This window comes from Rhagoletis pomonella, unplaced genomic scaffold (assembly GCF_013731165.1).
Source record: "Rhagoletis pomonella isolate Grant_MI unplaced genomic scaffold, Rhpom_1.0 Rhpom_scaffold_00002, whole genome shotgun sequence".
Taxonomy (NCBI): domain Eukaryota; kingdom Metazoa; phylum Arthropoda; class Insecta; order Diptera; family Tephritidae; genus Rhagoletis; species Rhagoletis pomonella.
The window spans coordinates 50,921,453-50,936,894 of NW_023458556.1; the positions used below are offsets into that span (position 1 = coordinate 50,921,453).

General features: G+C 34.1%; 1 protein-coding gene across 4 annotated transcripts in view; it reads left to right on the forward strand.

Moving 5' to 3' along the window:
• The first annotated feature begins 5,738 nt into the window (after positions 1-5,738).
• The window catches only part of LOC118733783 (furin-like protease 2), a 742,634-nt gene continuing 732,930 nt past the window's right edge, over positions 5,739-15,442 (forward strand). For all 4 annotated transcript variants that reach the window (XM_036463341.1, XM_036463345.1, XM_036463343.1 and 1 more), the window contains exon 1: positions 5,739-6,028. The gene's annotated coding sequence lies outside the window, so the exon portion shown is untranslated. The remainder of the gene's footprint in view (positions 6,029-15,442) is intronic.

A 15,442-nucleotide genomic window follows, 5' to 3' on the forward strand; every position in this document is an offset into this window, starting at 1 on the left:
AACTATTTCATAGCTCAAAGAAGTACAGGTTAGGCTGGGTCAAGTTAACGCCGAGAGCCGATTACGAAATTTCGAATGCGGCTAATTTCGATCCCTAAGAGCTCAGTGTTTGTTCAGAAGTGCGAACCAAAATGCTTCCATCTTAGCCTCGCGTAGGTTGGACAGTCTAAAAGAAAGTGTGGAGATGATTCCACTCCATATTCCTCTTGACAGCTGTTGAAAAAGGATCAGTTGAAATTCCTAGACTCACCGCATGCATACCAATCGCACAATGGCCTGTCAGAACCCCTATCATTAGCCCTTGAGAGGTAACGTGTTTTAAAGTGCCCTATAAAAATATTTGCTGCAGCAGAAAAACGTCTTCTTTTCCTTTTTATGTTGCAAAAGGACCCGGTTTCCCTTAGCGCAATAGCATTTCGTGCTGCGACAATTCTGTCTGCAATATCCGCAGGCGCCGTGTTCAACATATGTGTGTTAAGCGCCAGTGTAGGTGTGGTTCCTAATGCTCCGCTAGTTCCTATTTTAGAAGTGTAGCCTTCTCTAGTGAGTTCCACCAGACAAGGGCTCCTTGAAACAATAAAGGCTTAGATCTGGTTTCCTAGAGCTAATGAATTAATTTAGGTAAGAGACCTCACCCTTTACCAATAGCTCCCCTACAGCAGTACAAGGCAACCGACACCTTTCTTACCCTTTCCTCAATATTAGGCTTCCACGACAGCCGCCATTGATCACCTACCTAGTTACCTGGTTCAGATAACCTTGAGCCAGATCAAAAAGGGTGTCTAGAACTCGTCCCTTAACCAAAAGTTCCACATCATCTACATAGGCTATCACCCGACAGCCCACTTTTTCCAGTTTCTCTAGAAGGCCATTTACAACCACAATTCAGAGCAGTGGAGAGAGAACACCACCTTGTGGAGTGCTCCTAATGACTCTGCACTGAGTGTAGGCCTCCCCCACTCCACCGCGAGAGTTCTGTTACGAAGTAAGCTGTAGATAAGCCTTATTGGGTTGGTTTCAACCCCCAGATTATGAATATACTTGACTATTGAATCTGGAGTGACATTGTTGAAGGCCCCCTCGCTATCGAAGAAGGCTCCTACTACATAATCTTTATGCGGGAATGGTACCAATGTGTTGAGCTCTTGAAAGACAGTCACGAGGAATCGCGTTTCTTCTGTAAACTCTATCAGTCTCTCTGACGTTTTTAGCAAAAATGAAGACAGACTGGTAGGCCTAAAATATCTAGGGGAAACATGAGAACCTTTTCCGGCCTTCGGGATGAACGCAACACTGACTAAACTCCAAGCCTTGGCGATGTACCCGGTCCTCACGCTTCGCATAAATATGATCCAACCAATTGCATGACGGTCCCCTGTGACTTTAATGGTTTGAAAGAATTTATCGCACAGTCCATGAGGCGATGGTCCAGAAAATTGGAGAAGTACAGGATCTGAAACCAGTACAGGAGATTCTGAAACCAGTTAGTTAAAGCAAAAAAGTACATTTGACTGTACTTCGAAGTACGAAGTCCAAGAGCGAAAAAAGAAGTACTGTACTTCCGAAAGAAGTGCGGTTGGTCACATTATACATACATATGAATATCCGTTTGCGGGTTGACAACATACTTTTTACAAATTCATATGCCTGGCTCTAGCTGAACCTGCAGAGGTGTTTGCTGTTATTTGTTGGCTTCCAGCAGGTTCAAGTACGAATGCCGTCAAGCGCAACTCATACGTTTTATTTTACGAAAAAGCATATGTAAAGTGCATAACCAAATCAAACGACGAAGAAAATTTATTCAAGTTGAAAATTTGAAAACACATCAATAAAGCGACTGTAGCTGAGTGTGCAGAGATGCTTGCTATTATTTGCTAACTTTCAGAAGATTCGGGTTCAAATTCCGTCAGAGGAAACGTGTTGAAAAGATAATAAACATTTTTGTTTTGTATCTCCATATTATGAAAGAGCATCTGTGAAGTACAGAAGATAAACGTATTCAAACAAAAAAATCGACAACCGAAAGTTTGGTTAAAGTAAACAAAAATGTGGTTAACTTTACCAAATCATTGTTGAAAATATCAAACAAGGCATTGTTAATATTAACTAGAAATCACGTTGATTCCTTTTCAAGTTCGAATTTGGTAATATTAACCAATTTTTGGTTGATTTTTTTCTCATTGTAAATGTACAGCAATTTATATGATCACTGTTAATGTATTTGCCTTTTAAATAAAATTACAGATATTAAGTTATTGTTTTTTCGCCGCTTTTCATATTGCCGAGGCAATTATCTCTGACAGCTAGTCGTTGTGCAATTGTTTTCAGTGTCAAAAAAATAATAAAGTTAAAGTAAATTTATTGACTAAAAATTTTTCTTTAAAGAGAAAGTTCTTTGCACTTGGTTAGCCAACACTGATGTGACGAAGAAAAGATTAAGATCAAGATCAAGATTAAGATTAGGATTAAGATTACGATTAGTATTAAGAAAAGGATTACGATTAAGATTAAGATTAATATTAAGTTTACGATTAAGAATGAGATTAAGATTAATAGTAAGATTAAAATTAAAATTAAGATTAAGGTTAATATTAAGATTAAAATTAAAATTAACATTAGTAAACCGGAATTAAAATTTCTAAATTTTGAACATTCATAACACTGGCCAACAAAATTTTTTGGTCGAGTTTTTGAGAGCTGATTCCTAGAAGCCTTTTGTCGTGGATTAGGGATCTGACTTTTAAACGCATTTTTTTATTTTTTGAACTTTTGTAGTAGAACAGGGATGCAAAATTGAATATTTTGAACAGCATTTACGCTTTACTTCAAAGAAAAAAAGTATATGTTCCGCAAAAATGAGGAACAAAAACAAATTTTTTAAATAAAAAATATGACTATTATATTATAAAAGGCCGAATATATTCTTCTCGAATGACTATATCGGAGTGGGTTAATACAATTTACAAAAATTTCAACATATTTACTTATTCTTTAATTATTCAAACATTTTTGAAATATTTAATATGTAAATTGAACTCCTAAAAGAAAACTTATACAAAATTTAATTGAATTCAATGAAATAAAATTAAATAAATTTGCTGTTTTTTAAATCAAATTTTAAAGCCACATGCTTTAGGAATCTAACTTCTTATTTGAAGCTAGAAGCCCAATATTTAATCTTTTATTTTATACTGGCCGAAAGATTATATTCCACTTTTATGTCTTTCTGCAGAAGTGAAAAAATAACAAAATTCCGTTTTTGTCACTTGGAATTCCCAATATCTCAGAACCTACAGCCAATTGAATACATGAAGGATAGATTCTGATTCTTCGAAAAAAATTATTTAAGAACCAGTGGTCATTGGTTGTGTCGAATGCAGTTGTTAAAATTTTGTTGGGCTAGGTTATAAAATACGCCTTGTTCATTAGCTGCAAATCTGGTTTTATTCCCGTAAAAATAAGGCAGTGATTAAATATTATTTCTCAAAAATATGACGAAAAAATTGTATCCATCGCTGGTTTTCTTTAACGAAAATTTTTTCTGCATACAACATATGACATGTTTAACAGTTGCAACAGAGGTTTATTTATTTTCATTATAAAACAATCTTAGGGGTGAGAGCGTTAAAATCCCGACTTTACTTTGCTTGGACCACCCTAATGTTCGTTTAACATAATTTGGTTTTAAGTCGCCCTCCATGGATATTTCTGTTCCGTACAGATATACTATGTTAATATCATTAATTGCGGTAATTCCTAAAAAAAAGATCCTAAAAATTAATATCTTTCCCCTACACAAATTCTTTACTCCTCCACACTATCTCAACAAATGACTCAATCTGCTCGAAGGCAAATTACCTAATCTTCCTAAACATTTTCTCAACCGATGTAATAGATAAAAATAAAAACCAGTTTGCCAGTAACAGAAACGCTTGTTGCATCTCTACGCCCAGCCGCTCCCAGTTGTCACATTTCTCAACAAAATTGTTTTGTATGCAAAATAAAATGCATAAATCGTTTTTCTGCTTGAACTCCACTAGGCTCTTAATTTTCCGATTAAGAGCGCAAATTTCTACACATGCCAGCTCTTAGTTTATACATTTTTTCAACTCCAATTTCGATAACACAGCAACAATAACAACCCACTGGTACAGTTCAACAATAAAGCCGGAAGTGTTGACTTTTCTTTCCGGCATCAAAACTTGTTTAGCAACATTTGTTGCGGCATGGGTATCAAATGTTAAACAAAACAGCGGAAGTGAAATAGGAGTGAGTGTGGAGCAATTGTGGTTAACAGGGCGTGAGTAACAGCATATCTACTATGTCAATGCAAAAACAAACGCTGCATTGTAGAAAAGTCGCCGATGCAAGGCGAATGCATTAATTAAGAGTGCAGGCATTGAGCGCATCTTCAGTTGTTGATTGTTGAAAAGTTGCTATAATTGTACGAAGCAGTGAAAAGAGCGCGCGTATGTAACATATCAGATGTTTAACAGTGTACATTAACAGCGCTTTTAACAGCTTTCCGGAAGTGTAGCCCTATAACATAACTCTTATTTACATTGCGCTGTTAACATTGTTGAATGCTGTTAGGTTTGCCTTTCCGCGAGTGCGAAGTTGTGTTGCTGTTAAATGTACTTGCTGTTTACTATTTTTTGTTGCAATTATAGCGAAGATTCGTGTTAGTATTCGGATTTGACAGCAGCGTGAAAAGCGCTTAGTTTCAGTTTATTTTTAATTTGCAAAATACATACATATGTATCTATGTACATATGTATATACAATGTATGTGTGCAATTCACAATCAGCCACATCTCTTCTTTCCGACATTTTTCTCCTTCATCAACATTAGAAATCAAATCTCAACTCAATTTAATCACACTTATCAAGTAGCAGCGCTACAACAACACTAAATTATCTTGCAATCATTTGCTTTGTGTTTCATATTTCAGTGCTCATTATTGCTTTTTCATATTTTACAAAACCCCACTCACCGATGATCAAACATTAAATTACCGACAAAGTCACGAATGTTAGTTGAACACATTTCTGTGTTTGGGGGGAGGGGAGAAGGTGTGTGTTTGTACGTATGTATGTACTTGTGCATATGAATTTCAACAACGTTGGAGCCGGCGAGGTCGTCGTGACTATGCTAAGGCAAACATATGTATATACACATTTGCAGATATACATACATATGAATGTGCGTACATCTATATACATACGCTTCGTTGGGGCTACTGTTACTGCTGTTAATTGTTTCGACTTCGACTTCGTTCTGTTACTCACCCAGCGCACATTTACTCGCTCACTACTACTCCAATTTGTGAGCATCGTTCAGTACGTTGTACGTTGGTGAAAATGTGCCTTCGCTACTGCTATTGGAGTTAGCTGATGGCTGATGGAGCGCCTGCAGCCCAAAGTATTGGAGTCAATCGGCAGTCGGTTCAGTTTTAGTTGGAGCGTGTTTACGAACGGTTCGTTTGTTGACGATTTCTCGCGTATATTTCGTGTTGTCGTCCAATCGCATCTTTCGCACAAGTCGCACGCTAACCTCGCCTTCGGTGTTCGGCTCGCTTGTACAGAGTTACGAAAAAAGCGAAATAATTGTTGTATATGTGCAAATAATTGCAAATTTGATATCTAATTAACAAAAGTGTTTGCACAAAATAAATAGTAGTCTGTGAAAAAAAAGTGTTAAAGTGAAATACTTAGTGCGCGTTTTTTTTTTTTTCGCCCAAAAAACGGTACAGAGCAGCCGGATTTGGTGACTTCGTCTTTTAACGCTACAACAAAATTTTTTCTTGTACATTTCGTGACGGTCCATAGTCAACGCAATTTCAATTGTAAGCCATCATCATTCGCCAACCAAACCGAGTGTAGTACATAGTTGGCAAATTTCTCGTATCCGTTGTGTATTGTTGTCGGCATCGTCATTTGGTCGTAGCGTCATTTCGTCACTTGAAACGCTGTCGTTTTCGTTTGTGCCCGAATTTTTTCGTGTTTGTGCAAATCGCTGTGCGTTTGTGTATGTATTACAGTTAGAAAAGTATATTAGTATGTACATATGTACATACATACGAGTATGCAATTAGATTTTCGCAAAAAAAAAATTGCCATTATATATGTAGTATGTATAAAGTTACCTGCACCCCCTCATAACTTAACCCTTTATCCTAATATGAAAGTCTTGTTGAGATATACTATCTGCCAATGATTTGATGCTTACTTCAAGGTTACACTTGAGTTAAGGTTTATGAAAAAAATTTAAATGAAACTAAATGGCGAAAATGTTAAAAAGAAAATAAAAGTCTATAAACATCCAATTAATCATTTAAATCGTTGAATTTACGTGAAACCAGAAATGAAGCAATCCCCTCCAAGTAACCACATTTGAACACTTCAGGCCGCAAATCGGCTCCACTTCCCCTCGGCCCACATCTTAAATACTACATAGCTTTCGATTGAATTCAGTTTGTGCGAAAAAAATGTGTAAAAGGAAACGACGAGTAGAAAGCCAAATACATAAATAACAATTAAAAGCGAAAACAAATGTTGAGATTAAAAGAGTTATTAATATTATATTGGTTGTGCTATATTTATGAAAAAAATAATATTATAACAGTGCAAGCCTAGCGTAGTGGTATCAAAAACTGCACTGCTCTGGCTAAATAAATATGAGCAATACGCGAAAAACGCTTGCAAACATGCAAAGCTTATGTAATTTTTTTTACTAACAAAGTTAATATACTTGCAGTAAAACCCGGTTTAAAGCTCCACTCGAAAATGCAAACTTTTAACACTTCTGTTTGTTTCGAATTAACCACTTGCTACAATGTTAGAAGTTAATCAGTTTTAAGGCAAAAGCCCATTATTTTAATTTAAATTCAGTAATTGTTTTATTAAATTATGAATTTCCAATATATTTGTGTAAATTTTACAAAAATACACTTTGTGTATTTGTATAAGTCTTTGGTTGCAGTCATGTATTTAAATATCTTCTTGTATTGAATGCTTATGGACAAAACCAATGCTGCACTTTATCTCATTTCGTTCCAAGAAAGTTTTTGCAAATTCATCACCTGGTTTGCAAGTTCCACTAGGTAAAGACTAAGTATTCCAGATATACATATGTATATTTGAGACATTAAAACTAAAAAAGCCTATATAATCTGCAAAAATTGTTTCACTTTTCTGTAAAGAAATTTAAAAAAAATATTTGTAATTCGCCCGAGAACTATAGCCACTGATGATATTAATGAATATATTATGCCAAAGCTTGATTGAAATTAGTTAAATATATAATAAAATTTTTTTTCTTGAAATTAGGGTCATTTGGACCCAATCATTGCAGAAGAGTTAAGGTACTCGGCCAGGTTGTATACTTTAACCAGCTGATTTTTTAATTTTTGAAGCTTTTATAATAAGTTTAAATATCTTCATATTTATGTACTTATTATATTTGGAATTCAGTATCATATTATGTTATTATATATGTATATCAATTTTAACAAAACCAAAGATCTTCGTTTAAAGTCTTACAATATTTTTGACCATATGCTTACCCCCTTGTCTACCGGCGAGGTTCCGACATCAATATCTAATGCTTTTTAGCTCTGTAGCTCCTTTACTTTGCTTATTTTTATGTAGTCTATACTTTTTGATAATGTTAATTTTTTTAATAATTGGTATTGCTATTGTAAATCTAGCGGAACTACCAGTCTGGATCCTTTGGACCCACATTGTTACTTACATAAGGGTCCATTATACCCGAACGGTAGGCAATGCTACTTTTTTTCGCGGTAGACAAAGGGTTAAGGGGTGCAATATCTTTCGTAGCTCGAAAATTATAAATTTCTATTGACATGTGCAAAAAAAAAATAAGACTAGAGGGGCTTAAGGTTTGAAATGCCAAACGACAAATTTCTTCTTATACGTACAAGCGAAAAATAAGAAAAAATGCAAATTTGAATGTTTACGAGGCGTTCTAATAACATTCCCAAACATTCTATTGTTTTTTCGGCAGTTTTATTTAGGTACTTTATTTATTTATTTTAATTATTTTAATTTTAATTAATGCCATTGCTTTTACCCTACTCCAGCCCAGAATTTTTTGGTTTTTTTGATTTTTTGTTGTGCCTTGTCATAAAATGCAGAAGCTTGTGTCGAGATCTAAAACTGTTCAGCTATTTGATATGCTAAAAACATTAGGGGTGTTCTCGCAGTCTTGCAAAGCCCTAGCACGGTGCACGGACTGGTTTCCAAAGCTGTCCTGTAAGAAAACCGGTTTCCATCTTGCAATCCGTGCTCCGTACAAAGGCTTTGCAAGACCACGGGAGTACCCCTATAACTTCATTTTATGATAGAGGAAAGTAAAGCATTCTTTACAGTAAAAATCGAGTCCGATATATCTCAAACGTGCTAGAATAAGCTTTAAAATCTTGACACAAACAATGGAATGCGTCGTTTAATTCAAAATTAGTTTTGCGTGGCTTTAAAAACGCAGGTCGAAAGTGTATTGATATTCGAAGGGGAACATTAGGGATTGCTTTAGCCAGAAGAGGCGGGCTGTCATTAATTTTACACAATTATTATACCTAGCATTTCTAATTTTGTCCACAAGATTTCAAATATTTTGTTCTATAGTTAGCATTTCAGTCACTGTCCAAAAAGGAGTACTGTCGAAATAATTTCTACCTTGTTGAATATGCCGTAAGTTTAGCTTTCCCAAAAAAAAAAAATTAGCTTTACAGCTCAATATTTCAACCAGATCAATCAAAAATGGAGCTTTAAGATATTCACGTTTAAAGTTGGTGTGCTGGCCTCCGCACTAACGATTAAGTGCTTTAGCTCGTTGAGTATTGTGCTCTTTGTATTTGAGGCCAGTTTTTTAGTGAACGGTTAAAATTAGTTTTTCGTTTACAGTATATTCTCAATATGCAGGGAAAATAAGAAGTGTAAAACAAATAGATTTATTTTGCTTTTCTAAAGGAATTTCCTCCATAAACGAGATATTTGATTTATTATAATAAAAAAAAAATTATGTGTGTTGCTTAAGCTGGTTAGCTTACTTATCGGGATGTACTTAAGGGGGTTTCACTCTACATGCGTACTTTCTACATACATATGTATGTATGTAGTATATGAGTAAGCATTTATGTATGTACATACAGTGACGAGCAAAACTGTAACATGATGTAACACTTTTTATTTCAGCCACCGCTATCTTTCATAGTTCTAACGACTTTCACACTTTTGTTCTATATTCTTATTGGTACATCCCTACTCCCGCTCTCATAACGATTTGAGGTCAATCCAACAACAATAAAAAAACCTGGAGACAAAAATGAAAGTTAAGGCAAATGTTACAGTTTTGCACTCATTCTCAGTTTTGCATTTTACAGTTATCTTTTGCTTAGTTGGAAGTCAGATGACTTTTTTCTGTATTGTAGTTTATTCAAGAAGTGATCACCAATAAATAATATGGTTAATCAGGAAACATAAATGTAAATAATAGATTTACTGCGAAAAGGCGGGACCGTAGGGAAAGTGGCAAAAAAATGTGGAGTTTGCCACATGAAAATGTTAAGACTAAGAAAAAATATAGCCTAAAGTGTTACTAAGGACAAAGGAAGTCTGTCAAAATATATTACAGTCCGATATCTTGTGAACTTAGTAGCAAGTAGCGCTGCAGGCACTACTACAGAAGCGCTTAAGGTATTAAAATTGAATGCAAATCAGTAGATAGTGAGGCGAAAAGTTGCCAAATTGAGCAAAATGGATCATAAAAGAAGAAAAAAGCAAATTTGATCAAAATACATGCGAGAGTGGGGCAGCGTTTTGCTGCATCGCGCGAAAACCGGACCGTTGCCTATTGGGATATGTTAGGCCTTACATAACGCAATAAAAAACACATTTTTAAGATTTAATTGAGGCTTATGTGGTCTGACAAGACTAAATTAATAGCTTTTAAGCAGATGGCCGGGCATGGTATTGGAACAAAGGCCCAAATTAAGCCTAAGCGCATCATGTAAGGCAAACTGTGAATCACAGTGGTCGGTCAATATTAGTTTGGGGTTGTATTTCAAAAATGTTGTTGATCCGTTTGTACGTATTATGCGTAAGGAACAGTATCTGTTCATATTTCAACAAAATTTGCAAGATGTAGTCGAAAAAATTAGAGTTTCTGCTGAAAAAGCAACCCAAACACACTGCACATGTTCGCAAAGACTGGAACAAAAGCAGAAATCTGCTAATTTGAAATGACCTCCACAATCCGAGGACATGAATCTCATCGAGAATTTGCGAAATCAACTAAAAGCGCATCTTACTAAGTATCCAAGTCCGTCCAATGGAGTACGTGAGCTGTGAAAGCAAACCAAGGACATATGGGAGGCTATACCTCCAGAATTTTTACAGACATGCACATTAGGTATGCCAAATTGCAACCAGAAACTAAATAAAGCAAAACAATACTGAACATTGTGTTAATAATTCTTTTTTTTGTGAAAATTGTCAAAAAGTTATTAAAAATACATGAGTGCAAAACTGTAACATATGCCTTAATTTACATTTTTGTCTGCTGGTTTCTTTAATGTTGTTGAATTGACTTCAAATCGTTATGACAGAGGAAGCAAAGATGTACCAATAAAAATACAGAACAACAGTATGAATGTCGTTAGAACTTGGAAAGATAGCGACAGCTGAAAGAAAAGGTGTTACTCCATGTTACAGTTTTGCTCGTCACTGTAGGTATTTCAATTTTTACTCGCTTATCGAACCGTATCAAATTCCGAATTAATGTTTTATTTCCATCCAACAAATTTCTTACGAATAAGCTTTTAAAGTATGCATTAAAACTTAATTTCAAATTAAATTCTCTTTTACTTAATACCTGTTTTTTGAATTTGGCTCTCCCTCTTTAAATTTGGTTATTATTTGATTTTCGTATGTATGCAATTTATGACTGTAAGTTAAATCAGCAGTCAGTAGGTTAGTTGGCTTCGATTTAACTGCATATTTTTAGCTGCACCTTTCACCTTTCCTCATATGTATGTGTATATCAAATGCGGTAAATCAGCGTTTGCTATTTTTTGATGAGCTATTAAATGCTATGGATAATTTAAAAAGACGTATCACGTATGCATGTGTGTAGGTTCATATACATATATATATATGTATGTATGTACACACCCTGACGTGTGAGGTGTTTTTTTTTTTTTAATCAACTAATTGAAAGAATACTTTGAAACAATTTTGATACTCTTTTTAGTCAAGGAAAAAATTTGTATCTAGGAAGTATGAAAAAGCATCTGTGAAGTGCAGAACGAAAGCGTATTCAAAAGAAACTTAATGATTTTGGCTTAAATACATTCTAAAGTAATTGAAATCGAATGCAGAGTCGGATAATTGACTGCTTCCTAGAACAACGCCATGTTAAACAAATCAGTTCGTTGCAGGGGAGAAAGCGTGAATTTCAATTTATGCTGCGGCAAATGATCGTTATGTTGGCTAAGTTATAATACCAAGATCGCTAATTTCTTAATGATCTACTGATCGGAACTAAAAAAAATTATCTAAAGCGGTTCACGTCTAAAGTTATCCGGTAACATTAAAAAATGTATAGTTCGATGAATTGAGAGCCTTCCCGTTTTTTGAAGTCCGTTAAGCTTAGAATCCAGCTCTCAAGAAAAATCACAAGAAGTATTTGTAATTTTTTCTTGTGCGTTATTTTATATGAATTTTTTGTTTTTCTTAAAACCCGGCAACAGCCCTTTGAAAATGAAACTGGTGAACAGTTTTTTTTTCAGATTTTAACAAAAAACCAACGACTAAACAACATTTGTCTTTTTTTGTTATTTTTTGGCTTAATAACAATTTATATTCCTCAATTTTATTGAGCCTGTGACTCTTTTTAGAGAAAATTTTTTGACAAAACTATACAAATAGTGTAAGTTATAGTTGCTATTTAAGAGATCACCATATCTCCTCATCATTGTAGAATATAATAATATTGTGATAATTAAACATCTGTAGTTTCAGAAGTTGGCTAATTCTGAAATGTTAAACACGTTTAGCACATACAAATTTCTAAGAATATTTATTTATTAATGTGTGTGCCTGTGTTTTAACAAAATTTTTTTTATGTAGTTTCTCTGTGCTGAAAAAGAATAACCTCTATAATTGAATTAAAGTACTTGCTTCCTTTAATTATCTGGGTATTTCTGTACTTATACATGTAGGTGTTTGCAAAACTTTTTTGTGTTTTTATAGTATTTTAGACCTAAGCGTTTACTTTTGTGATGACAAAAATATTGAGTGAAGTCCCATATTTTCCTCAAGCCAAAAGTGATGTGTTGGTAATAAAATTTATCTAGCGTAGTTTAGTTAGAAATAATTCTTGAATGGGCAAACGGGTTTGAGCCCTTTTCCAAGGTGTCGATGTCTTGTTAAAAAACAGCCCCATACATATCGCTCATTTACTTCAAATGTGTCATAATAAAAAAAATACACATACTGAGTTGAGTATGCAGAAATTACCGCTACCTCTTATTCAATGTTGGGTAAAAATTTCATAGCTAAATCGATTACCAGTAGCTCTTTAGAAATAAATATGTATTTATTTTTACTATGGGAGTTTATGTGAATTCAAGACTTTAAGGCTTCAAGACTTAAAACTTTGAGTTATGAGACTATTGAAGTAAATGAGCGATATGTAAATGATGTGGTTGAGTTACGCAATTTCTAATGAAAACTGCAACTAAAAGTTTCTAAAAAAAATTATCAAAATGTTGCTTAGTGGAAAAAGTTTTTCTACTAAAGATTTTGTGACAAAATACGTAATTTCAGAGACATCATGTAGCGTTTCAGCTCACGAATAAACACTTATGCGATTTCGTTTCTGCAAAAAATGTTGCCTTCTCATCGCCCTCTTCTTAGTGTTGCTGCGTTCACAGAGAGCAAAGAGAAGGCTGCATTTTTGGGTAGAAACGATATCGGCATTAATTAAAAGAAAGTATTTTGGCGATGGTCAACAAATTTTCTAAGTTTTATGATTTGTTTGGTTGGGTCGGTAGCATCTATTTTATTTTTATGGTGAGACATCCTAATATTTTAGTGCATATTAGATATGTTACTGTAGCGTCTACTTAAACTAGTTTTGCTCTGTTACTGCCTCAGCAGCATCTATGTAGTTTAGGAAATTTTACTTTTTTGTGCCTCTTAGTATACATATTTACAAACATAATAATATTAGCTTCTTGCTATTCTTCATTCGCTTTTAACTTTTTACATATTTTCAGTTAACGAGTATTTCTTATCTAAAAATTGTCATCATTTCTAGTCACTTCTAGTCGAATGACGACAAGCGCATTGTGAATAGGTTAGCGTGGCTACACTGCAACTGATTGTCTAACTATTTGTGTATATGGCTATATATCTGTATGTATGTATGTATGTATGCATGTGTTCATGCCTTTGCCGTCGTTATTCTTTAAAATTATTCAAGCATCTTCTGCTTTGCAGTAAAATATATTTTTTTGCTGAGCATTAAGTACACCGTGCGACAAAAAAGAAAAAATTTCAAAACACACGACAAAATCAATAAAATATATCTAGGTATATTCACGAAATTTTTTCTTTAATTTTTTACTCATGTTGTTATTCCACATTGCGCTAAATTTTAAAGTCATTCCTTTTAATTAATCATAATTTTGAAATTTCAAAGCCTTTTACAAAATTATGGCGCCTTGACGCGTCAGAGAAAAAAAACGCAGTTTTACTATATTTGCGCCTTAGTTTCGCGATTATATTGATTTCTTGGTGTGTAAAACTTACTGAAATCTTATTTCGGTATTTTTTAGATTTTGCTTTTATTTGTGTTTAGTTTGACAAATCTTTTTTTTTACCGGCCGTTGGGATTGCCAGCGTTAGCTTAAATTGTCTACAAAAAAAAAACTTTTCTTTTATTATAAACTTGTATTTAAGTACATATATTTTTACTAAACTAAATGCATACTTTCTTATGTTTAACAGAATAGCTATAACTATGCCTATATTCATCTTAATATACTTGACAAATTTTTATGAACATTTTCCTTCAAAACTGGTGATGAAGGGCCTTAATAAGCTGATCGCCTTTGGTGTGACTAATCGAATTTGTGTTCTTTGGATTTCGCAATACATTTGTATTGAAAGAAAAAAGATTGCAGATATACTTGCAATGGAAGAAGCATCAACCCCGTTTCCTTCCTGTAGGATAAGCAAATGGGCGCAGCACTCCTCCCTACGTTGGGCAACCAAGAAGGAGAGGCTCACAAAAACCTATACTGGTAAAACTTACCAGGGCTAAAGCATTCCAAAGCGCTTATAGAAACATAAATACATATAGCCTAAAATAGTTTTAAGAATACTTGAGATTAGTTGTGTTTTTTTACAAATTATCCAGTAACTTGCCAGCAACTCTCCAGTAACTTAATTTCTAAGAATTCGCTCTCATAGAAAAAATTTACAAAAAAGTACGTGAACGCTTTTCCAGTAATAATTTGCAAGTTTCAAGAACAGCTGATTAATTGGTTGTTTATTCGCAGTATATTTCAGAATTATCTATCAAGCAAAGTCACTGCAGCACTGATAAAAAAACTGCACGGCTTAACACAAAAATATCTTTCGAATACTGGATTAATAGACATACTGCCTATGTATATAAATTCATGTAGGGGCACAATATATCTTAAGTTCGCAGTGCTCAAACCTTAACAATAATTAAATTTTTATTCGACAAACTTGTTTTTTTTTTGATATTTCTTTGCATCAAAACTGCAACCAGTTTTTAGCCAACAGGATGACGTTACCAAATTTTAAAGCCATTTGTAAGCTCTTTAGTATACGCAGTTTAAATCTAAATGATAATACCGTTTCGTTTTGTGTTTGCTTGTTACGAGTAAAATCTTTGCAAGCCAGTCCAATGTGAGTATGTAGGTACTTTGCTTTTGCTGCTGGTGACTACGATGGTCTGTATTGTAGTTTTTCTTTAATGCAAACGTTAGTCTGCTTTGTCCAATTTTTCTTATTATGCCCCTGATTTTTATTCCTCTTTTTTTGTCTTCTTTATCTTGTTTTTCTTTATCTTGTTCTTCTTCCTCTTTAGTAATAATCTTTTCTTCACTTGAAGTACAGCGTAACGTCTGCTCTTTTGTTCCGCCGTTTCATGGTCGCCATGGCTTTTGCCATTTACTTTGCTTTTACATCAACCAAATGCCATTGATTGTGCTATGCGCATTAGGGTGGTCCAAAAATATATGTGAAAAAGTAAAGTCGGAATTTTTATGCTCTCACCCCTATACCGAAAAATATACGCCTATTTTTTATTTTGAAATCGAAAAATATTTAGAGGTCGCTGAAAGCGCTCAAAATTTTCCATGTATTTTATATGGGGAAAAAA